Source organism: Paralichthys olivaceus, chromosome 14 (genome assembly GCF_024713975.1).
Source record: "Paralichthys olivaceus isolate ysfri-2021 chromosome 14, ASM2471397v2, whole genome shotgun sequence".
NCBI classification, from domain to species: Eukaryota; Metazoa; Chordata; class Actinopteri; order Pleuronectiformes; family Paralichthyidae; genus Paralichthys; species Paralichthys olivaceus.
In genome coordinates, this window is record NC_091106.1 from 19,974,093 (window position 1) to 19,998,928 (window position 24,836).

The window sequence follows — 24,836 nt, forward strand, 5'->3', positions numbered from 1 at the left end:
ATGTTTGTGAGTTTAATCTGCTGTTAACATACTTATTGTCAGGCAGAGCGATTATCTATTCACAGGCGATTCATTTTTGCTGCGTTGTTTATTGATAATGTGTTTGTTGGTGGTAAACTGGTGAAAGAGTTGGTGGCTCAGTTTGGAGGAATAAATATCAGCAGGTGATATTGAGGCTGATTTCCACTCCACTAATCCGTCACATGATAAAATGTTTCGTACCCTCAGGCTTCATTGTTTCTAGATCCTTCACACTTTGCATATAGGAAGAGAGTGGGAGTTGTTGGAGTTAAATTCTAAACGCTTCACTGCACTTACAAGAACGAGTGCTTCTGTTGTATTTCATTTTTAATTCCTGCATCCTTTCTTTTACACCTCAGGCTGTCACACTATCAAAGCAGGTGAGAGATTATAGATCTGGAGTCCGCCCTGTTTCAGGACCAATGGAAATCTGTCCGAATGAGACACTACGACGTCTGTGAGCTTATTGACTGATTGATTGCTTTGGTTTATGGATCTGGGTTCCAGGCTACATTTACCGGAGAACTATACAGTAAACCAAATGAACACAAACCGTCCAGCCACTCAAATGTGTGATCAGTGCATTATTTAGCAGATAGACAGACACAAATAAGACGTGTTAGTAAAAATGACAGATTTACAGGATGGACGGACAAATTGTCTTTCAGTCGCTTAAATTGATTAATTAATCAAGCTGCTCCAACTACTACACACTCATTGATTTTGACTGAATACACTACAAAGAATGGACAAATTGCACATTTTTGTGTATATATAGCATTTAACTACTGTTATGTATATATTTCTATTTTTATTCTCACTATATGTTTCTCCTGTGCTGCGACTCTCTCGTGCTGCTGATGCTAAATATGCCCTGTTTCTTGGTTTCTTCCCTGACCCCGTATCTCATCGGTTTCCTTATGATCCATTTTGTAGTTTTTGTGTAAACATACAAACAATCACACGGACGAGAGTGAAATCATGACCTCCTTGACGGAAGCTGGAGCTCATCTTACAGTGGGATTCATCAACCTTGAAATTGCAATTAAATCTAAAAAATAATGTAAAAATAAGTTTGTAAAAACCATTTGACGATACACAATTGTTCCACAGGTCAAAGGCTTGTTGACTTTCTCCGCATAGTTTTTCTGAGCTTGTCTTACTTATCGCCGGGTGCAGCCAGGTTGTGTTATTAGTCACAATGAGTTCAGGTGAAACCACTTGATTAAATCCGTAACACCGCATGATTCAGATCTCACTCAGGTCACTATGTAAACATTTACAATTAAATTTTATTCGATTATTTGAAAAAATGATGCCACATGGTTACATACGTCTTTAATTTTAACATGCTGCAGAAATATTGTAAATAAGAGTGGTTGTTATCTTGATTTCAGTTAGTGTGTGTGTGTGTGTGTGTGTGTGTGTGTGTGTGTGTGTGTGTCTAATTTGCAACAAGCACCACAGTTTAACCAACACGTCTTTCCCTCTTTCTTCTCTCTTTCGTATTTTTTTTTTCTGTCTCTCTCTTTTCTCATGTTTCTGCTTCAAATGATTCAGAGGCACACGAGAAGCACTTTGATCGATGAGGCATGGAAGGTGACATTTCACAATAGGACTGGTGAATACTTACATAACATGTGCATCAAAATCCTCCTGCTTTATTTTTTTTGGAATAGTTTTACCCCTTTAATAAACCAACACACTTTTCTTTTTTATTTTATGTTCTGTTTCTTTTTTGTTGTGGCATTTTTTTACTACCTTAAAATGTCTGTAGCTAAAAAACAGAGGGGGGCAAATTTGAGCTCTGAAACTAAATCCAAACATAAACATTTGTTAAGTTACTTTTGCTTATTTAAAATGCAGAACGTTGTGGGTTTACAATTGCTCTTATTTGTGGAAATTCTCTGTTCAACCCTTCTTCTATCGTCTCTCCTGTTTCTCTTCTGTTTTCTCCCCCTTTTTCAACTTCAAACTTTCAGCGGCAGAGAAAGAGGAAAAGCACATTTCAGCTCTCCTACCCTCGCTCTCTCTTCCTCTCAGCTTCCTTTTCACTGTTTGAAACACACACTGATCGCATCAAAGCCTCGACGTCTCCTCTTCTGCTCTCTGACTAATTTTGATAGTAAAAAGATGTAGAGTAAAAACGCCAGATATGTCCCCACTCTGTAGTTCTTAGGTATCGCAGCCGTGCTGGGTTGTGTCATATTTTTCAGAAGGGAAACAAGTCTGTGGGGGACGATCGTCTCCAGCGTTGGCTGTTTACGTCCCACAGAGATAAACTCAGTCTCTGCCGTGTGGGGAAAAATTGTCCATCTCGTTCCCGGTTTGACTTTGTGTTTGCTGGTTTTGTCGCACGCTAGAAAATTGTAGTCGGGGGCTGTGATGAGTTGCAGGCCCCTGAATGTTCCTCGGGGTGTGTAAGTGTGACAAAGAAAGTTCAAGTGTCGATGTTGATGGAGGAGAGAATGCAAAGTAATTATTTGAACCTAGACTTGTGCAGAAAGTTTTTTTTGTGTGTGTTTTTTAATAAATAAAACGAGCAGTAATAGTGAAACTGCATCAGAATGAGAATGACTTTGATCGCCGATCCTTTAAAGGTGACTCGTGGGTGGAGTGAAGTTAAACGGTTATTTTCTTTCTAAGTTACAATCTAAATATCTAAAAGTGTGACGCCTCAATGAAACACTCTTCTTATCTTAAAGAACGTTTATGGCAACATGTGGTTCCATTTACATTTAAGGTCAAAGTCATGTGATTTAATTCCTGATTATTTAAAAAGAATTTGTCTAAACTTTAAAAAAAAATCATATTCTATAATATGAGCAATGCTTCATTTTTATATTTAATCTATTATTAAATTATTTCTCATATTGAGACAGAAACTGAAAATCTAACATTATATATATATACACACACACACACACACATATATATATATATATATAAACACACACATATATATATGTATTATTTCTATTTTGACATAAAAAAGCATTGATCCAGGACATATAAACTCAAACATGAGATTGTGTGTCGTGTTTTTTGGTGTCAGGCTTGTTTTCTTCTTATAAATAAATCCATAAGTCAAAGTGAAACCATGATGCTTTGGAGTGATAATATTACCAGAGCATCGGGGGAAATTTGCCTTGTTGAAATGTTCGGTTCTCAACCCACTCAGTTTCGACTGGAAAAAATCTTTTAACCTTTTCTGCAAATGCATGTTAAAAAAAACAAGAGCAAAAGAGAGTGAAATGAGGTTGACTGAATATTGTCAGGGTGTGAATATCCTGCTGTTTAATACAAAGAGTAGTAATCTAGCCGTATATAAATACTCAGTTTGACTCATCTCTTTATATTTTCACGTTTTTATTTGAGCGTTTTCGTAACTTTGAATTTGACGTCTCAGTCCTCGCTCATGTTTGATCATGTCTCTGTTTGTGACTTGAGTTGAGCAGTTTCAAAATGAGTCGGTAGATATTTCACTGCAGGTCCTCGCACTACAAAGCAGTTATATATATATATATATATATATATATATATATATATATATATATGTATATATATCAGGTCCAGCACATTGGTTAAATGGTTCCTTCAGTATTTGTCTTTAAGTTTAGGGAAATTAATTACAGAATAACCTACAAGAGATAATATAGTTTTTACTTTGTGCCGAAGAGACCGGACTTCTCCTCACTATGTTTCTCATAAATCTCACATGGGACTTCAGTGAAAATGTTTGCAGTTGTTAGTTGAAGACATTAAATGTCACACAGTGTGTGTTCAGTCTCTCTGATCTACAATGAGACAATAAGTAAATAAAAACATGTTTATGGTTTCAGTCAGGCAGTGAGGAGTCCGTGTGGGTGGCATCACTTTGACTAATCGCTAACTTGTTCCGTGTGTATGAGTGTGTATATTTATACAGCTACTTTTATGAGCACTGGTCTGTATATGTAGTATGTAATACACATATATATGTGCGTACTAAATATATATAGATACATATATATATATAAATGTAGAGTAAGACACTTCAACAGTGTGTGTGTGTGTGTGTGTGTGTGTGTGTGTGTGTGTGTGTGTGTGTGTGTGTGTGTGTTTGAGAGAGAGAGAAGTATTTGTTTGCATTTATCTAAACAGTACATCCAGTTTTCATCATGTGTCTTTGTGTCTTTTTTACACATCATGTGTCTTTGTGTGCAGACAATGTGTGTGTACAGTGTAAGTGCATGTAAGTATATGTAATGCTTGCTTGCGTGTGTGTGTGTGTACTTGTGCAGGATTTGTCTACACTGCACACATCTACAGCTCTGTGTGAACATACAGTATTTTGGTCCATGTGTGGGCTGCGTCTGTGTGTGTAGCATGTTTTGATCTAGTATTTCTGATAGGATTGTTATGACCATGTGCAGGTACCTGAGGCCTACATGTGTTTAATGTCTGCTTCAACACTGACCCACGGAATACTGGGTTAACTTTGTATGAACCAAGTGTTAGTGTTATAATGTGTACTGTAGTGTGTTTCCACCGTGTCTGTGTGGGTCTAAAGACGTGCAAACGGGGGTGTGGTTGATTGGAGAGTCTAAATTGACCGTACGTGCGACTTTCTCTATTTTATTGGATGGATGTTATCTTCTTTTTATTTTTGCAACCACATCAAATACAGATTCATTCGGGGACGTGCCCGGTCACTGAGCATGTGGACGAGCATGAAGCTCTTCACCTCCACCATCACAACACCAAGCGAAGGTGTTCCGTTCGGCTCTGGAGATTTTTCAGAGAATCCATGTAAATATCAGGTGGCCTCAGACTCTCTCTGCCATGTCTGCGTGTGTGTAGTTGTGTGTAAGGCTGTGTCTCCAGTGCCGCATGTGGTAAAATGTCCTGTAACTGTGTGTGTGTGTGTGTTTATTTGCACGCTGATGTGAAAAGAGCTTGTTCCCTCTTCTCGCTGCTCATCATCTGTCCCAGGTGACATTTACACATTCAAATCAGAGATTGTTTATCGTTGTTTGAAGCACATGACGAGATTTCATGCTTCTTTTCTTTTTTTTTTCTTTTCTCTTTTTTTCAAGATAACCACCGAGGTGACTGCAGCACGTAGAGACGCCGTTTCATTTACTGTCAGACTCATGTAACACAGACTCTGTTGTCAAGTCAAATCCTCTCCCAGTTTCAGGAACAAAAGAGGGTTAGTCATCCATGATTTTTTTTTTTGCTTCACCACTATATGCTGACCTTTTTGTACATATTAGATAAAAAGTTTTTCAAGGAAGAAAAATGGAAGTTGCAAAATTAACAACTTTTTATTTTTAACTGATGCAGCAGTGGAGAATCCAAATCAAGGAGGAAGTAACGTTAAAACTTAAATAAACTTTTAGGTCAAATTTTTTTTAATTTCCTGTACTATACGCCGTACTCTTCTTGAAATGGCTTTTCACTCTACAGAAGCTGGAACAATGACTTTTACTGACTCCTACAGAATTCACCGCTTGTTTTCTGTTTACCTTGAAGCTGAATGGGGGAGAATAGAGCAAAAACTTTAAAAAACTAGAGTATTTTTATGAAGTCATGTGTATGCATTTGAAAACAAAAGTAGTGACTCTCGGACAGCGTATACCTAAACCAAGGTGGAGCCACCACAACATCAATCTTGATCTATCTCTGTAAATATTACACATTTTTATTCACACAGTCCAGATTATCCAGATATCATGTTTTCATAGATGTCATCCTTCCACATATGCCGGATTTGTTATATAAATATCTTTACATTGTTTTTGAGAAATTTGCACACACACACAAAAAAGCCCCATCTCACAATTTTAAAGTGAAAAAAAAAAAATCATGTATCTTCCCACGGATCTGCTCCAAAAGTTAAGAAGGTCTTTCTTGCGCTATACCCCACAATTTCGGTTCAGTGGTTTTTGTGTATTCTTGGTAATAATAGACAAGATGAAAGAAAGAGAAGAGCTGCTCCGTCATCTCTGAGCTGTACTACTTATGAAAGCTTTGTTACCTCATATCTCCACTTTCACAAATGTTCTTAATGTTGGTTCATATCAGTGAAGATTCAAAGACTTTCCAGTGGTGCAGAAATTGAGAGAAATGAGTTCCTTGAAACCACTTTATTTTTAAAATCAATCTCTTTGTGGTTTTTGTGATCCGATCACAAGCGGACAGCTCTTACGTTCAGGTGTGAACACACTCAGATAGAGACGATCAAACCAGATCACTGTCAGAGGTGGTTCTGGGCCTCGTGTGTCCTCTACGACTACTTTGACTAATGCTGATGTCCTCTGACTACGAACTGACACCTGTAAACTCAGCCTGGGTCAAAACAACATCATCAGGTCTTAAATAACACAAATGACATACGTGTTAATTTGCATATAGGGCAGGGAAGTGAGATCCGATCACAAGTGGTCACAGGAGACACGTTCATTTTGATGCCCAGGTGTGAACACACGTACTCAGCACTGGCCACTTGTGATGGGATCCCTCAGGACGGATGTTAAAACCAGGTCTGAACAGGGTCTTTAAGTGGCCGTGTTGTGTTTAGGTCCCAGTTCTCTCCGTGTCTGTGTCAACACTTCACATCCTGAGGAAAACACCGTGCTGGAGATTCATGTTGATGCATCAAACACTCGACCGTGCTGCTGCTGCCAACTTCACTTTAACTGGACAAATTTATAGAGTTTAAAATGTCAAAGTAAAAGTCACACAGTTTTCTCTGAGCCCTTACACATTTTTTTTTCACACGCACAGATATTCGTCGTGTTTTCTCGTCTGCATTTCAGCTCCTGTTTACGATATTGCAGTCAGATGTCACATGACAGAATAAGAGCATTTCAGTCCCGTGGGTTCGAGTTACTCGTCAGGTATTCATGTGACTGAAGTGATATTAATTACAGCAGCGTGTTGTTCTGCTTGACAGAGGTTTCAGGTGTATGGGTGGTTTGTTTCAGTCTGCTGCAGGATCCTGGTATCAGTTTTTTTTTTTTTTTTAAAGAATGTCAGTAAACATGTTAAAGCCTGAGGAGATCCAGCTTCTCTTGTTGGGTAAAAAATTGCAATATTTCTAATTGCATTTACTTTTGTGGTTGCAGTCTTGACATTTTAAAACCAGGTGACTTCTGACTCATTTTTCCTTGAAACACTTCAGAACAAAATATATATATATATTTCTCATCATTTACCTTATGAAAGTGTATCTGACCTAATTTACATGATGTCACTTTTATTATATACATTTTGACTTTTATAAAAAAAATGGAAATAACATTTTTCACTGTGTTATTGTGAATGTTAACTGCGACGACCAGGATCTGAATGATAATGTAAATTTGATATTTTTAGTAAAGTCAGATTATGTCCCTTTTCAATGTTATCGCATTTCACAACCCTAAAAATAATGTTTTTAATTTTGAGAGTAGGAATCATGAACTTACTTGGCTCTGTTTTAATGTCAAGACAAACAGTAACAGTCTAGAATGTAAAAATGATTTAGTGTATAAGGATTCGTACGTCTGAGTTACATATTCATTGTACCTCATGTACAGAACAATTCCGAGGCTGCGTGTGTTTGAAATGTAAATTTAAGAGTGATGACAGACGTGACTGTACTCTGATGACAGAGCTTCACCTTAATGACCTGTTTAATCTAATGAGGACCCTGTGATACAGCGTTTTTTACAGGTGTGGGTTGATACGTTACCGACATGTGACACATCAGAAAATACTTCTGTGGTTTGATTTGAAAAACATAATATTTAGTCTCTGACCCTATTTCCTTTCCTCAGTTCAGTTCTGTTTCCGTGACCGTGTGTTTGCTGCTCTACAGCCTCAGTTAGATGTGAATGTCTCTCAGTCACGTGTTGTGTCTGGATGTTCCCTGTCCTCCGCTGCCTCAGCACCTCACTGATATTAAACCTCTCACTTCCTGTTTGAAGCCGCGTTGTTTACCGGCCAACATGTTATTCTTACCGGAGGCCTCTGCTCTGCTCAGATCACCATCGAAAGGGAGGTTTTCTTGTTTGGAACAACAGTGTTTTTGTGCCACTGATGCTCCGTGACCGTTACTTTCAAATATATAATGTGTAAAGATTTGTTTAAAATGTCTAAAAACAACTTGACCTACGTTTTATTTTGTTGAATTTTGTTCAGACATGATCCAAAATGTTTCGAATGATGTTTTAAACCGGAGAAATCCACAATTTTATTCGAGGTAACGCAACATTTCATCTCGGTCGCCTTTTAATTGCATCAGATTAACCCGTGGTTTTCCCCGTCTTTGCTTTAGCACTGCTAGCCAGGGCTGTTTTTTCCTTCCATTGTTTGTATTAGTCACTCGCGCTGGATCCCGATTATTCATTGTTGTTTGCAGTAGTGGTGAAGTGAACAGCTCCCATGATCCCACGCTGCTTCACCACAACATCAAACTAGTTCTTTTGTTGTTGTTCAGCATTATAGTTGAAGCCATTATTGGTTTCCACCACATCCCACACGTATTTTATTTTTTTTATTTTATTTAATTTATGTATTGAAGTTTTAGTGGAATTAAATAAACTATTGGAAAAATAATGATGAACCAGGTCAAATCAGAAATAAGTGACTTTATGGGAAGATTAGTTTTACCTTCATGTCTGTAACTGAGCAGCTCCAAAGAGAGTTCAGGGTCAAAGGTCAGCACTTCTGCTTATATTCATGTGTGATGTTGGTTTACAGACTCCCAGCATCAAATCCTACCAGGAGTTTTCAGTAAAGAGATTCCTGACATCTCTCATGTCTGCCTCATGTCTATAATGACGTAAAGAGACTTGAAGGTTCAGGCCGCGAGTTGTTGCTTCCTATCGTCGTTCGAGATCCTCCACACTTTCCTGTGTCTTATGCAACAAGTAAAAAACAGGAGGAACAGGATGTTCTCATCGTTTTCCACTTGTTCTCTCCTGCATTGTTCAAAATCTCGTATCTCTCTCTCTCTGTTTGTCTCCAGTAAGAAGTGGTGTTACTTAAGTGTCTCGAGGCTTCAGTTACATCGTTAGCTCCTCTGTTTTGTAGAACCACAGATCCACATTTAGAAGATTCACACAATCCAAGAGTCTTTTTCATACATTATTTTTTTATACCCCAGCCACGGAGGTTATGTTTTCAGCCCGGTGTGATTGTTTGGTGTGATTACACAAAAACAACTGAACAAACATCCACGAGGGATCAGGGAAGAACACATTAAATATATAAAACAGGAGGCCTATCCAGGATTTTAGTTTGATTTTATTTTTACATTGCAAGTTAGGACAACTTTGAACTTCATCACCATTTTCCCAGGGAAAAAATGTGTGGCTCTTGATGGAAAAAAAAAAAAAAATCTGACATATTTACAGAGCTGAGTGTGTGGACTTTAATTTAATTTATGGGGACTGAATGCTGTTTTTTATTTGCAACCACTTCAGCTTCTTTTCCCACTCGTTTTATAGCTCATCATTTTGCCCAGTATCAAAAGGTTAAGGTCAAAACTTAATGAGAAGCTTATGTCTCTTCAAAGCTTCATTGGTCCTCCAGTCGATATCAAACACTTTCAAGTGAATAGTTTTCATTGCAGGACACTCACAGTTGTACAGAGCTGGACAGAACCGCTTTTCTTTTCTTTGTGCCCGCTGCATGGAACTTATTATAAAGTGTCTTAATAATGAATACCTCAGGAAATTTAAATCCATGGTTCAAAATCAACTTTATTGTCAATTCTATTATATGTACAGGACACAGAAGGGATTGAAAAGCGGTTTCTCTCTGATCCCACGGTGTAAACATATAAGTAGACAGAACATATAAGTGTGTAACATAATAAGTTCTCAAAACATAGTACACAGTACGACATAGTACACAGTCATAAGGATAGGATGAGAGGAGTGCAAACCAGAATTGTGCAAAAATACCTCATGGGAAGTGATGCAATGTACTTCATGTGCAGGATGTAGTAATGACAGTTAAATATTGCAGCAGTTGTAGTATTATATAAGGATTTACAGTAAAACAAAGAAGGTGAAATAACTTCTTGATATAGCCATTTGGCTTCTGTATGTGTGTATTTTATTTTATTTTACTTGAACTGATTCCTGTTCTGTATTTTGATGCATCTTATTTACACACCGTGTTAATTTATTGTTTCTAACTGTATTTTATTGTATCCTGACTTCGTTGTTAACGAGGGCCTCCCTCAGTGAGTACAAATGAATGCTCATAGTAAATTCAATTTTCAATATATAACTATCGAAATTGAAAGATCAGAGAAGAAGCCTGATTGACAGTTGTCCTCCTACGTTAGATCCTCTTTCAGCTTGTGCCTGCTGCACACACACACACACACACACACACACACACACACACACAGACTTGTTGAGTTGAAACCCTGCCCACACAACAGTGTTTTTGCATCTGTCTGCTGTGTGGGACGGTTTTTCAGACATTTTCTCATGTGTTGAATAAATACACCGACACCTGCGAACTGTAACATGGAGACATTACTGAAAAGACTTTGAGACACAAATCAAAAGCCGGACTCCTGTGATGTTGAAACATGTGGAATGATCAGAGGGTTGAACTTTGTGTATCGTAGCTCTCGCAGCTTTTACTTTGACCTCTGTCAGGGTGTGGTCGATCTCATAGAATGTTCCAGTCCTGTGAGTTGGTATCTCAAAACCAGTTTACACTTAAAGTTGTTCCATCGTGAGGAAGCTCCAGATTTAATCCACATTTATTTGTTTGGAAATTGTTTCATTACCGGATTTCTTTGCATTTTGGAAAAATTTTAAATTGAAATTATATCGCACATATCACTTGGATGGAATAAAAATGTTTTAAAACATTTTCTGTTAATATTTTAACGATTGTGCGACTTTATATCAGATATTTTACCCGATGCTTTTGAACATTCAGACCGATTTGACATGTACGTTTCATCTAAATATGAAACGAGGTGTAGTCATTTGGCTTCTTTCAGTGGTTCACGCATGAGAGATGATTAATTTATCTGACAACAGCTTCTTCAGAGAAAGAACATTCTCAGGAATTGTTATTTCAGTTTTTTGTGAGAAATTCTCTGTGTTTCAGCACAGAAACGGATATTTCTCAACAGTGGGCACGGGTGAGTGTGCTTCCAGACAGTCTTTGCACCATTCATACTGAGAGTCAGCCGCAATGAGTGTGATTTCATATCCTGCCAAAGAAAATGATCAAAATATCCAAGCGAGGGATGAGGGATGAGTCCACATCCTCCTGTTAAAGGTTGCAATTCAAATCGTGTTGTAATTCTAAGACAAGAATAGTACATCAAACATTATAAGGGAATGAATGAGGGTCTCATATTACATATCTTATAATTTGTACATAGACTTGTGTTGAAGCTTCAGTTTGGGTCGACTTCATAAACCAGAGCACTGGTGCTTTTATACTGAAATCATCAAACCGATTTACACCCATGTCACCAAAGCTGTTTTTAGATCTGAACTGAACTCTGCAAATCTCCCAGAGGGGCTGATCAGAGACCGCAAATAGGTCTGAGTCAGTTACTCTGGACATTTTACGGAATTTCTACTATCAAAATGTCCGTGTGAGCACAATGACAAAATGTCCGGAGAATTCAGTTCAAGCCAGCGAGAGTTTGTATTGCTTTTAATTAGTCACTTGTATAATATATAATATGACACAGACAGTTCAAACTGTTTTTTTCTGGGACTAAATTCTTTGTCTTTATTTTGTATTGTTCTTATTTGTAATGAGGCAAAATATAAAAACTGGGATTTCTCTTCTTCTTTTTTTTTGCAGGGATGATTCGCAGGTTTCCACCACGTTGAAGCGGAGGGGACACCACCTGAGAACATCTGGTGAGAATTTGCACATTGTTAACTACTGAACTCTTTGGCCGTCTGATCAGTGCCGTGTTTATCTAACATGTTTATCTCACGTAATCCCTCAACCTTTCCTGTTTCCTCCCGCGGCCGTATGTGTCATTCAACAGCAGCTTGTTCTCTGTCTGTGATTTTTCTGTTTTTTTTTTTTTTAAAGAAAATATCAAACCTCGGGGTAAATCATTTCACTTGCCCTGTCAAGGTCTTAAATCTATAAAAAAAAGATTTTGGAAGAATCAATGTCATTAAAGCTTTTTGAAAAGATACCGATCTCACAAATGACGTGGTGGCGTTCACTTCAGGGTTTACACCAGCGTCCCCACAGCTTCGTACTTTAGATCTTAAACGTCCTGTTGTGAAAAGGTGCAATCGTGACATCAGTGTGTGATATGGACATTTTGAATAAGTTAGCAAATACAAAAATAATGTAGTGAAAATTGTTCACTCAGTGTCAGGATGCAAAGAGAGGCCATTACATTCATGTAGCATGTTTTAAGATGAAGGTGAAAATGTTCCCAACGTTCCTTAAATGAGAAACAAACAGATTCCATAACAACAAATCTGCCACATCCTCTCCATCCTCCTCCCACAGCTGCTCTATGCATTTTAGTTTATCTCTCAGGTGTTGGTGGACCGACTGCAGAGCGGCTGCAGCAGATTAATCAGCCGAAGTGCAACACACCCACTCATTGCACGGTCGTAATGATCGATACTGTGAGCTTCACGGCCTCGTGAGAAAACAAAGTCTGGAAGCAGCTGATGGAGCTTTAAGAAACATTCCCACGACGCACATGAAGCTCTGCAGCATCGGATATGAAGTCTAGACGCCATATTTGTAGTTTAAGTGTGATGGTGTTTTCCAGGGCGGAGGAAATGATTTGTTTGGCTGTAGACAGAGTTTACTGGAGAGATTGGTCATTTCTGTTGTTTAATTCTTTAATAATAAAAAATTGGACGCAGACCTCTGAAGCTTTTGTGCAACGCATTAAATGAACAGACTTTCTTCAGCGTTGTGTGTGTGGGTCTGTGTGAATGTGTACATGCTGAGTGGAAACTGAGCGTCTGACGTGCAGCACGACCGTTTCCAGTATTCTTCCATCAGTCCTGCAGCCAGACACTCGGTCAAAGTTAAACCCACGCAAACAAAACACAATCACAGCACAAAGCAGCAGATGTTCATTTATTACTTTATTTTTTTTTTATTATTCCCTTAACTTTATCCCTTGTCTTGTTTTGACAGCTGCGTGTGTGTGGCCACAGCACAATTTGTGGTAAATGTCTCACCTCTGTCTCATTCCGGACTCAGGCTTTTTATCTCCACATCCATCCATCCATCATGAAATGAGACAAACTACAACTACAGATGTTAAATGTTTCTTCTGGTTTCTCTCTTTAGTCACAAAGGATCAGTTGGTCAGTCTTAAATTTAAATTTCTGGTGGAGATTATCTGACTGAATAATAATCATGTGTAATAATCATGTAATAATGTTATTTTAATTGAATTCAGCACATTTAAAGAAATATAAGATGAGCAGTTTATCAGGCACACCAAGCTAAAACAGTGCAGTTTAATATAGTTCTGCAATTATTTCAACCTCAACCTTATTCAACACTATGGTTATTTTAGACTTTGTTGTGTTGTGCTGCGTCTGAGGTGTTTCTTAGGTTCAGTCTGTGCTACACGATTCAACAGCAGCACAAACTACATCCTTCAAAATATAAAGTATAACATACTTGTAACATTACACCTATAAAGACAGGGTTTACTGCAGTAGTGTTGAGTAGATGTGCCTAATTCGGTTTAGTGGCGGTCGGCAACGTCAAGGTGCATTATCCCGCCGGCGTGCCTGATAAACTGGCAGTGGAGTTCGGATGAATCCTCTATTGATAATGAGCCGAATGATAAATCCACCGCACACGTCCCTCACCTTCACCTCTGATCTGCAACCAATTCATACAGCTGCTGTTTAACACGCTGACAGCTGCGGAACGCTGATGCAGGTTTTCACTTCATCAACAGAGACGATGAGACAGAGCGTCGACTCATCCGTCAAATCTCCTCTCAACAGTAATGAACCGAGCGGAGAAACTCTGCGGCGTCACGCCCGATCTTTAACCACGAAGACATTTGTGTTCACACTCACGGACTGAAAGTGATGGGAGTGGAGAGTGATGGGTGTTTCAGCTGCTCTCTCCACAAACAGGTATCTCCAGAGGCCGACAGACGAGCATCAGCATCTCTGTTGATAATTTGTCTTTTCAGTAAATACGGAGCTGCACAGTTAATACTGATCCTAATCCAACACTAATCCGTCATGTCTCTCAGATGTAATCACAGGAAAAATAAACAATAAAACAACACAAATAGCTATTTATCCAGTACGATTTCAAGAGAAATCATCACATCATCTCTTTATCCTTAAGGGTTTATAAATATTAATATAATCCATTTTTCAGAAAGTAGATTTTATTAGTCTACACTCAATATTTAGATTCGAACGTTGAATCCTACACACTGAAAAAATAAAATTGTTGGACCAACTTGAAAAAATTATTTCATTTGCTAAAACAAAAAAGAATTAATTCTGTACAATTTAAACTTAATAAGTTAAATTAACACAAATACTAACTTTAATTTGAAAAAAGTATTTTAAGATGAACTTTATTTTCTGTCACGGTTAAATCTTATGCTGTTGAATGGAGCCCTCATATATATTATAAACACATTTCCCTCAATAAAATTTAAATTAAATAACAAAGTGTTTTAATATTAGTATTTTTTACTATAGAGAATCGGCTACATGAAGGCAGGTGTGGTGTTAAACATCTAAACATAATCAGTGAGAAGCTTTTAAAACGTCCTGTCACTGTTTTCAATAAATCTCCACAGAGGTTAAAGTGTCCACAGATCCACTTTATCAGGCAGGAAGACAAAGCATCTATCAGACTGGTTCGTCTGGTCCCGTCCCTTCAGTGATTCATCATCGTCATGCGTCTTTGTCCAGAGAGAAAAAAACATCTCTGGAGTGAATTAAGTCACGTCCCTTTAATCCCTTTAATGTTTTCTGTAAAGACAGAGACGCAGAGGTTTTCGTCTTTAGGAGACGGTGGCCGTGGTGACCGGTTGATTGATATTTTTCGAATTGATCTCATTCTGAAAATCTGATTTCATGCAGACACATTGTTGTGGACAGAAATATCTTATACTTGAACTGGAATTGGCAGAATTTCCAGGAAGACAAAGAAGTGAAAATGAAACGTGTTGTTTCGCATCGATATCTTGGGTCTGAATCAAAAGTGAGCGCCACTTAAAAAGGGCAAACGACTAATTCATCTCCTGAGCTCTCAACGGAAAGATTAAAAGTGTCGCCGCAAATGTCTCCGAGCGTCTCGCCTGCGGTGGGTGTAATGGTGTGAGGAGAGAGAGAGAGAGGGAGAGAGGGGGGGGGTTATAAATGGAAGATTGTAATTTATCTTTTTACACTTCTGACGAAGTCTTTAATCACAGCGTCCAACGATGGTACTTTAACTTGGCTGAAGACGTTCATCCTCTGGAGGGAAGCTGTCGATGCAAAGAGATTTGTTTTCATAAAATTAGGTGTGTGTGTGTGTGTGTGTGTGTGTGTGTGTGTGTGTGTGTGTGTGTGTGTGTGTGTGTGTGTGTGTGTGTGTGTGTGTGTGTGTGTGGCTCTATTTCTGCATATATTGAAATCCGTTTTTCAACATTCTCGTGGATGTTTATGCAAAGAAATCTGGCCTATTTTTGTGAACTGATGTTTGTGGGTGCGAGCAATTTGGTGCCAATCCAAATTCTGATGAATTGAAATGTGGTTTCCCAGTGCAGGTGATGTTTGAGCTCTGTACTGAGTCACAGTCTAGTTTCAATTGTGTGCGTAGAGATTTAATCTTCATCTAATCAAGCAGTTTCTGTATTTTTGTGAAAAACTTCTAAAAGCACTTACTGAAAATCCTCCAGCGTCCCAGTTTTGAGAAAATCTGATTTTTAATAGTGATTAAAATTGACAAGAAATACTTGATGAGATGGAAATGTTGGCTGAGTATTTACATATTCTTAAGTCCTTTATTTATCCCTCAAAGGATTAACAGAGGATACATGAGTCATAATTATCAGCACCATCACCACAACTACACAGACAATGCAGGACAGGATCAAAGCATGTGGTCGATTTAAGGGACTATTTATAACAGAATAAACTAAATGACCAGATTTCTGTAAAAAGGGAACTTACATGTTTTCCAAAGTGTCATCTGTTAAAAACCTCAACCATGAACATCTGCCATCATCTTTCATCTCTTCCAGTGAAGCAGAAGGCTCTGGGGAAGAGGTCCTATTGTCTGTTGTTGAGCCAAAACTGAGAGGCACTTTTCTTTCCAGCAAAACTCTACAGTAAAAAAACAAACCGTGCTTTAATCTGTTTAGACTGGACAGACGGGTGGTTAAATCAAAGTGACCCTAATTAAATTAAATCACATTTCAAATTATGTCAATTTAAGCTTTGGTGTCAGGGAAGTTTAGTCGAACTCTTAAAAGTTGGTGCCAGTTTGCGTTTGGTTAAAGATTTAGGTTCCTATTAATATTTTGGACAATCTGAAGAATTTAGATTGAATGTAATGTTCCTTTTGCTTGCTTTAATTTTTGGGAATAGTTTTTCCTCAGCAAATAACCTAATTTTATTGGAGAGAAATAAAAGCTGCACAGTTTGTGCTGCAGTCTCTTTGATTTGAGCTGTGAAGGGGATCCTCTGATACTTGAGCACCACTTACTGCAGCGTGCACCTCCTGTTCCCGTCGCTTATTAAGTTATTTTCCTCCATTTTCATTCATCCTGTGCTTTTCTCTTTTTCTCCTCCCGCGTCCTAACAATGTTTTTCTATTGCTGTGTTCCAGATGACATGCTGCTGAGTCAGTTTGGGGTCATGACATCATCATCATGAGATGGGTGCGGTGAGTGGAAGGAGACCGCTGCTGGTGTTGTGAGTTGCGGTTTGCAGCTGCTGGTTCAAAAACACACAAATGTGCTGTGGATTTTGTGAACAATTAGCTCAAATGTTGAAGGGAAGAACACACTCATGAGCTGTGAAGGGGCAGCGAGGGGGGATTTTATTGTTGCATCGCACCAGACGACCATAAAACACCTGCAGGAGGATGTAATTTTTTCAGAGGGCCGAGGATTGGCAGATGTTCTGCAGCCTGTATACAGGAACCACACCCAGGGAAGTAAATACTGATGCTGAGGAATTCCTGCATGCTGGTGAGCACAGGAAGTAACACACAAGTAAACGATAATGTAGCCTCTGTTAGTCCCAGTGGGTTTTATTTACACTAACTTTATCTATTTATCATAAATTCAAGCGGACGAACCCAGTGGCCTTGATCTTCATATGTTGAATCATTAATATGTTCATTGATTTACAGGCACAGACTCAAAGGGACAGAGGAACTAAGATAATAGATTTTACACGTAAATTAAGTTTAATATAATTGTATTTTTATGTATAATGTACAAAGTGAAATTGTATTCCTTTCAGATTGTCTTGTAACTTGTGCTCCTGGTAGCTAAATGCTTTATAAACAAATCAGGCTTGTCGCTGAAGTCTTTGGAATAAGAACAGTTTGTTAAACAAGGAATTTATTATCAGACACTAAACTAACAGAGATCCTGAAGTGTGAGACGGTCATTCCAGTTCTGCTTGTAGAACAGTGTGTGCTCGCAGGTCATGTTTTTTGTTGAGTCAAGTTGAGTCAGTCAAAAAATAAAAAATTGTTAAGCAGTGACCTACATTCAATTTTAAATAATAGACATACAGTTTGTGCAGAATCTTTCAAAACAATAGAAAAGACAGATCTTTTAAAAAACGACATTGAACACGTGTGTGTGTGTGTGTGTGTGTGTGTGTGTGTGTGTGTGTGTGTGTGTGTGTGTGTGTGTGTGTGTGTGTTGTAACTAATGCATCTTCCCTTTATTTCAATAATAACATTTAACACGTTAGCTAATAATTCGGTATATTCAGTATAGAAACAGGCTCATTGTGTACAGTCAGTGCATCAGTGTAAGTTCGGGATGTGATTCACGTTATTTATCAGCCTCTCAAATAATATCAACTGACAAAATATCATTCAGTGTATTAAATATCAAAAGACTTCATTTAAAACCATTTAAATCTCAAAACTACTTTTACAACCAGACTAAATGAGTTTTGCCAATGCCTATACTGATTTTTAAATTTTCTAATACTGATATATAGGCTGATGAATATATTTTTAAAAAAATGTCTAAGATGTTTTTATCAAAACCCGTATGACAAAAAACATTAAAATGTAAAAATGTTGACTTTTAAATTTACAGTTAAACCATAAACGTTTATATACATACATTTATACATCAAAAAACCCAAATGCAACCGTACATACAGAACTTGAAATAAGAAATTTAATATTTTACAAACTTTTCTTCATTGTTTATTCTATAAAATAAACTTTATTTTACTTGCACTTATCTTTATTTTTAAAGTTTATTTTCACGCACATGGAGGAAGTAGAAAGCTTCTCCATTAAGTTTGTTCTCAAATATTTAAGTAACGTGAAGAAAATTTGAATTTCACAATAGGATCCCTCAGACAGAATAGATTATATAACACTATTGAAGAGTGAACAATAAAATACTTAATTGATTATATTTGAACAGCTTAATAGCTTCATAATTCACATTTTCATAAACCTGTGTCTGTTCCTGCTGCGTAACGCTGCAGTGTTTTATGACCACTCACAGGTTTGTATTTATGAGTTTCATGACCCTCGGGCTGTTGTCAAACAGTAAAACAGCATTATCTAATTTTAAAATCAGTGTAAACATGCATCATTCCTGAAAAATCTACTTTTTCCAAACACATTTTACGCTCGAGTGATTTCCTGTTAATTCTCCAGATGATCTGAATTATGTTGTTTCACAAAAAAGATTTAAAAAAACAGGTTTTAAGCCTGAAGAAAAATATTTTTTCATTTTTATTGCTTTTATCCGAGAATTAGAACAAGCTTGAAAACGACACCTGTCAAAAGTCCGGACCTGCGATGACACGTTAAGAAGAGCTGATCCATCTGAGACGACATTTTGTTTTCCTGTACACGACAACATCACGTGTGGATAAAACTCAAATTCAAAAGTCACACATTAAGAACATTTATCTCAAAGATTGTTTTGCTATGTTTTAAGTTTTAATTAGTTATTTGATGCCATCAAACAGGGCGACACGTCTCGTTGAAAGCTGAGACTGGCTCCTAATTGGTCGAGCTAGATCTTGCTACTGCAGCGTCAGCATCAGCACAAGATGACAGCACTTCCTGTTCGGGTTACTTTGGCTACATTTCTGGATGATGGGAGGAGGTGGGGTCGTGTCAGCCATCTTTAGTTTTAGTCTTTGTGAGGGACAAGTAACTTAGAGAAATGATAACAACTCATGAAACAGATTTTTTTTCTCATAACCATCATTGGTTTCACAAAAAAAATTTTTTTATGGCCCCTTGTTAACACAACACAACCCTGATATTTCTTTAGTTTCATATAAAAACCTTTGTCAGACAGACAGACAGACAGACAGACAGACAGATAGACAGACAGATCGAACAGGAAAGAGTGTGTTTGAGAGAAGACGGAGGGAAAGAGGAGGGGAGATATTTAAAACTTCTCATTTTAAATTCTGGGCCTGTTGAGTGAAGTTTAGCAGAAGTGAATCCTGACTGTAAGAAATTACACTCCACCAATAAAACATCACACACTGAGGAAGTTGTCTGTTGTTTTTGTGCTTGAAGGAGAACGATGAAACAACACTTCACGTTTCTGTCGAGAACGTTCAGAACGTTGTTAACCCGTGACATCACATCACCCCGACCCTTGAGTCTCACTTATGATCTGGATACTAAAGGTGAGCGGGCCATCAGGGCCCCTCGGCCTTGGAAGAGTCAGTGACTTCATTTACTTCTTAAAACACATTTTTATAATTTTATCCTTTTACTGCTTCTATGAGACATTTTTATTTATTGACTTGAACATTACTTTGTTTTCAACAACCTCAATATTGCTTCTTTCTTCTTTCTCCTCCAGTATTTGCTTGTTCATTTGCTGTCGAAGAACTTTGTAATCTCTGTTTTCAAAACTACTATATAAATACAGTTTATTGTTTTAATTATTATTATTATTATCTGGAACATGTATTTTGTTGGTTTTACTCATTTTAATATTCAGCCAAGAACAGGCAAACTTTAAAAATGGCCTCTTTGGAATTAGGTGAAGATGAATTTCTCCAGTTTTGTTTGAGGTTTAAACTCTCACATCTCGACGTGCACCAGTCTGCCCTCTGACCACCAACCTGAAATCACCCGCCATCAAACTCACAGACAGACACCGAACAACCTGCCTATTCTGGGTTTGGTAGCTGTTTCATAATTACAGAGTTTCGAGTCACTCAAGTCATTACCTACATCTGCCATAAAGAGGAATCTTAATCTTAATCTTTGAGGTTTTCGTCTTTGTCTGCTCGTCTGTCAGTGAGTAGAATTAAAACCTACTGGACACATGAGGACGGTGGAAGGCTGAGCTATTGGTCAGGAAAGAATCCATTACAATTTGAGTTCTGGAACAGAACTTTTTCAAAAACTTTATTAATAATTTATTAATCTTGATGGTGGAAAAAAAAGAACTGAATATTTTTCAAAATATCTAGACAGAGACCTCAAGAGAGTTTGTGGTGATGAGAGTCAACGTCGATGAGCTGTAAACAAAAACTCACGATCTCCGCAGATGAAGTTACATCCTGCCTCGTCTGCTGCTCCACCTCTCACCTGAATCCTGCGGATCATTTAGTTGCTGTTGTGAACACGTCTGAGCAGAGAACCTCCCACTGCGGGATCATTTATCTTGTCTTAATCTCAAACCAGTTTTAATATTCTCCAACATTTTAAATGTTCGAACTTTAATAAAACACCACGTGCACCAGAGAAATGTTTAAAGATATGACATCTAGACGGTCAGTTTTTTTTCTCCAGCCTCCTCGTCTGAGAATTCTTCTGAATCATAAAGAAAAACACGATTTTTCGGTGGTTTTTTTTCACTGGAGTTCAGGTGCAGCACAGGTAGATCCCCCGGGTGAGGCTACTGTAACACAACTCCCTCACAACAGTGAGTCAGCAGAGTGTTTCTGCCGCACACGTCAGACAATAAAGAGGCCGTAAACCGATATTAATCAAGATGTGGCTCATCGACTCTGGCACCTGGACGTCTGTGAGTGTGACAGGTCACATGAATTAGGATTTTCCTCTGGCAGTGTGGATTCAGTTTGGAAGAGAAGTTGTTCTTTTTAAAAAAAATAAAATACATGTAAACCTTCACCTCTGTTATAACGTTACATTTTAGAATTACAAGCGTTGTCCTTGATTAAAACCAGCCACACAAACACTGCTGGATGGTTTTCAATGCAGATGGCAGACAGCTGGAGCTCAAACTGTTAGTTTGCTTTTTACTGCTTCTTTAAATGTTTAGGATCTGATCAGTTTGTGCTGATGCATCATTATATGATAGAAACTAGAGGCTGATACCTGTGTACGTGTGTCACAATCATTTCAGTGCCTCAGGCCTTTAAACAGCACTGAGTGAGAATACGCCCGGACATGTCTAGTAGCTTGCCACACACTCAAGTACATGCACACACATAAATCTGCAAGTCTGAGATACACACACGCACACTCACACACCCACACAAACACTTAAAGGTACAGCGTGTAGAATTTAGTGATATCGAGTGTAGAAATTTCTTGTTGCAGCTGAACCCCCCTCACCTCACCCTCTCCTTCCAAACATGAAAAAGAACCTGTGGTAGACTTCAGTTGTCATAAAAACTCAAAAGGTGTTTAGTTTGTCCAGTCTGGACTCATGTAAAAAACATGGCGGCCTCATCATGAGGATTATTCTACATTAAATTTCTGCCAATAGTTTCCTTTCACCTAAATCTTACACACACTGGAGCTTTAAATGTGCAAGGCTGAGATACACACACTCACAATGTGACACTGAAGCTTCCATAAAACACACTCACAGTTAAAGCCTCTGTGCAGGCTGGTTTACAGCCCAGATAAGAGACCAGGGACTGTACAGGTACAATTAACAACTAGCTCAACAACATCGACTGTGACGAGGAGGAATTCTGTGAAATCTCACGTATGAGCTGCTCCCTGCAGAGATAAGCCCCACAGGTCACTTTACCCTGATGTTGGGTAAAGATTCCTTTACTGTCGCCACCTCCGAGCTTTACAAATACAATGCAATCTTTAATGATTCAACTGATAACTGTGTGTTATTTGTATTCTTGTCTTTGTGTTTATTGAGCAGCGGCTGTTCAACTCTGGATGTTTAAAATGTGCTGCATAAATAAACTTGACTTAATGACACATCCTCTCGCTCAGTTGTGTTTGTTGAACTGTTTTCTGTTTGAATGGAGGCAGAAACCTGGGGAGCTGTCAGTTCGGTGCACAGACACACTAGATTTTTTTGCATCTGTGCACTTGAGTGGTTCATTTGATATCCATCAGAGTAGTTATGTGAATTTAGCATAATTTATCAACTACTGAGAAATCAAACTTGTGGCATTGAATCTATTTAGTTTTGCATGTGTTATTTGAAACAGAGACCAGTCGTACTTAACTCAGTGATAATATGACAAAAGGCCTTTGTATCTCCTGTTCATTATTTACGACATGTGAGATGCAGATGGGGTCTGAGCTAAGTAAGTAACTAAGTGAAATTAGCAACTCTTCATTAGCTCTTTGCCAAAGAACACAAAGAGGCAGTGAAGTGCAGTTTGATCTGTGGCCAGTCTGGTGATGCAGGATGACTGTCACCAAAAGTGTCCACAAATCTTTTGCAAAGATTATAACTTGAAACTATTTTACAGGAAAAGATAAACCACGGATGAATGTGGACTTGGTTTGTTGAGGAACAGCTGGAGGTATTCATTCTCCAGCTGACGCACTTTAAAAACATCTGCACAGGAAGAGGGTGCAACAAGATGACGCACTTACTTGTGTCAGTCAGAAGTTCAAACGGTTGTAAGAACTAGTAGAAAACGTGATGGAGCTGCTGAAGTCATGTTTTATTAATTATATCAATAATAATGACAACTGTATTTGTAAAGCACTTTTCAATACAAGTGACAAAGTGCTTTACAACAAACAATATAAAACTCTATGACCTTTACCGGCTGGCTGCAGTGAAGGTCATAAGCCCTGCCTCCTCCATGTTAACAGACATGGACCAAACAAAAAAGTACAAGTTAAATAAATGTTTTATCAGGTTTGATGTATGTCTCATGTTTTAATTCCTCATTTGATGCTAAATATGGTGTGAAAGGTCATGAGAGCTGAGACTGACTCGCTGTTGGTCAGGGCCTCGATGGTGCGACTCAACTGTGCAGACTCCAAATGATATCACCGGCACAAGATGGCGGTACGTGTTCCCGAGATACAATCGCCTTTATTTCTGCACAGTGGAAGGAGGTGGAGACGTGTCATCCATCTTTATAAGCACATCTCTAAAGTTTGACTCTTAAATGAAAGTTAAAGTTTTGTGCTTTAAATATGTACAACATGATTTATCACACTTTGCTCTTAGCAGTACAACTTTTCCACCTTAAACAAGCGTAATAATGTTCGAACTATATTTTGAGAGAATATTTAGAACAAATTTTTAGCCAGTCCCCATATCTGAAGACTTTCCCTGTCTGGTCAGTGGTCATGTGTAACAAAAAGAGGAAGAAATAGAAAATAGTCACAGTGCACAGCTTATCGTAACCACTGACACTGCACATGGCCTCTTTGCATTTAAAGAAAAACATTTTTGGCAACAGGGTTTTTTGTTTTTCCATAATTTCACGACCAAATTTACTGTTTTACCAGCTGGTTTTATATTTTCCCTCCATTATTCTTCTACCTCTAAAGAATGGCTACCTGGGACAGTTGGAGTACAGATTATTGAGTTTTAAAGAAGATGTACCACTCGTGATAAAGTATTCAAGTTGTCATCTCGAGTTACATGTTGAAATTGTGCTTAAACAAATACTCACATAAAGAGGCAGTGAAGAAGTGTGTTTAACCAAGTCGGTGACAAGTGAGTCGACTTGTGCGCTGACACGTGCACACACACACACTCACACGTTATGCATTGGGTTATTTTGGAAGTAGCTGGATTGATAACATTTACATAAGTTGAATGTCAGATCTATTTTTGTTGCAGTGTGTTTGTTGTTGAGCAATTTCAGGTTTTTGTAAAATGTATTGATGCCAAAAAGGGTTAAAATCAAAAACTCTCTTTAGCAAATGGGCTTTTAAGAATGTGAAACCAAATAATGGAACATTTGCAACATAACATAAATAAGATATAATAGTATTCACGTGGTAGATGACAGATTTTGTCATTTTACTGCTTGATGTGTGGCCACTGTCCCTGATCTTGTTGAGCACTTTGTAACAATGTTAAGAAAAATGTAAATAAAATAAATTGAAATTGTGTTCATAGATAATAAGATAATATATCACCACTCAGTTAAAAACCTATTTGTTCAGTGCTGAGGATTAAAATACATCTAGGATCCTTTAAATCAACACTTAAATACATAAAGTGGAAACATTAACCTGTGTCACTAAAAGGTTTCAACGTGCTGCGTGAGAACAAAGCTTGTGCAACACATGTGGATGTGCCACATGTGAAGGGTTAAGAGTGAGCTTTGGTTAAAAAGGAGAAGCTTGTTGCTGTGGAGAGACACACAAACACACTCAGTGGTGAGGTTTCTGTTAAGAGGGAGCGCACCGTCTTTCTTGTTTAGACAGACCATAGGGACAAT

At 38.0% G+C, this 24,836-nt stretch overlaps 1 long non-coding RNA gene across 2 annotated transcripts in view; it reads left to right on the plus strand.

The window, feature by feature from the left end:
- The window catches only part of LOC138413711 (uncharacterized), a 53,694-nt gene extending 35,967 nt beyond the window's left edge, over positions 1 to 17,727 (plus strand). For both annotated transcript variants that reach the window (XR_011246127.1, XR_011246126.1), the window contains 2 exons: positions 11,848 to 11,906; positions 16,840 to 17,727. This is a non-coding gene — a long non-coding RNA (uncharacterized lncRNA). The remainder of the gene's footprint in view (positions 1 to 11,847; positions 11,907 to 16,839) is intronic.
- Positions 17,728 to 24,836: the final 7,109 nt, after the last annotated feature.